Below are 1931 nucleotides of genomic sequence, written 5' to 3'. Positions count from 1 at the left end.
GGTGTGGTGGACCCCTTGCACTTAGTTTTGAGCTCCAACATTGATCACCTCCATCTCGTGCTTTTGGGAAAGTAAACACACAGGTAAGATCTCTAACTTGAGCTACTGACTCTCTCCATTGATCGTCATTATAGTGTTTGCAATCCACTTATATGCTTTGTTTTTCCAGGATTCTTGTAGTATTGTAATGATTCATGGGATCTCTGATGAGGTGGGGAAGCATGGATGCCTTTGATAGCCTTAGAGGCATGCACTTCATGTGGGTGATTTCCCAACAGGTCTCTGTCTCTACAAGGACGATTTTGTGGTTCCTCGATGGAATGTTTTTAGGGAGGTACTTGTGGAGTCAGCTTTTGTGCTTGCTATAGAGTTCCTACAGGCCGCCGACGGCACTATGGTGTACACTTTATGTGCAGAGCACCTGAGGATTGCTATGCAAGAGGCAAGATCTTGGAGCTTCACATTGCAAAGGAATTTGTTCTTGCGGTTCCGCAATACATGTATGTCATGTCAGAAGATGGCCAAGAAGAGGTGAGTGCTAGTTTTTATTAAATTGAAGCTCAATGATTTCCCTCCCTAGCATACTTACTAGTGTGTGAATGTAGGTCACTATTTTGGTCATCGCCATCTTCACACACCCCATTGAGAGTACGTCTAGTCATCCAAGTTATGATAGGCAACAAGGAGGTGGATGACGATATCTTCTTGGAGCTGAAACCGCAAGAGGAAACCTTGCCATACATGTTGGATGCAGACGGGAATCCCATCCAAGATGTTGTTGAGCGTAGCAAGTCTTTCGCAAGGTAATTATAGCACTCACTTCCATTACAACTCGATTCGAGTAGTGTAATTGTTATATAGTCATTGTCTTTTATATTGTCATCCATTTATATATATGCCAATTTTGGGCTTGTATTATGGCAGGTGGTTACTTGAGATGTCATCGATTGTTGTGAGCTTATACTATGGCAGATGGTTACTTGGGACATTCACCGATTGTGAGCTTATATTATGGCAAGTAGTTACACAAGACGTTCACCGACGGCGGGGGATGCAGTTCTAGATTGCTTTTCCAGTACTAGGACCATGTCTAGAGCATAAAAGATACTACCAACAACGACATTGCATCAGCGTGGAGAGTGACAAGGTGTGCCTTAGTTCGTGTCTGTGCGACCACTTCCCTACATGCACGATGATTTGGGTCACCAATTTTTAGGGGTGAGGCCAGTGAATATGCTCAACAGGAGCAACAAATGGATGTGGGGGCACCGTCTCCACACGTTCCTCAGCCATATCCTCCACTCATCCTAGTACCCACCATGACCAACATAGTCAAGTGCCACCTAGTGTTCCAAGGGAGCCCCAATATATCGACATGTCATGCCACATATATCCCCCATGGGTTCTTTTACAATATGCCCTCATCATGGGTACTATAGCCTAAACTTGCAAGGCCACTATTTCCACCCATACCTGCACCATTTGGTAGAGCTCCCTACCCCATACCACCTTCCTTCTTCCACCAGCACCATCCACGACGTCCGTACTGATGTATTTCACTAGCTTGTAATGAAAGAAATATATTGTTTTAGACATTACTGTTGTACACTCAAATTATGTCAATGGCAATGTTTTTAGCTTCTTCCGTGACCGTTTAGGTAATTAAATTGACAATTGAGAGATAATGGAGAAATTGCAAAGAGATCTCAAAACGACACGAGAGAGAGTGCGAGTGAAAGAGAAAAAGTGAGTTTGAGCGAGACCTTGAAATAATTACATTTGTGCTTAAAATAGTTATTTTTATGCTTAAAATGGTAATTTTTATTTCCAAGAAGTTATAGATACAGTGGAGATTACCATGTTCCAATACTTTTCTTCTAGGCACACATCCCACCCCATCCTCCCGTTATATCTTCATATTGCAATAGGCT

Source organism: Cibotium barometz, chromosome 3 (genome assembly GCF_041138505.1).
Source record: "Cibotium barometz isolate CiBa-2024 chromosome 3, ASM4113850v1, whole genome shotgun sequence".
Lineage (NCBI taxonomy): Eukaryota > Viridiplantae > Streptophyta > Polypodiopsida > Cyatheales > Cibotiaceae > Cibotium > Cibotium barometz.
This window is presented reverse-complemented; position numbering follows the sequence as displayed.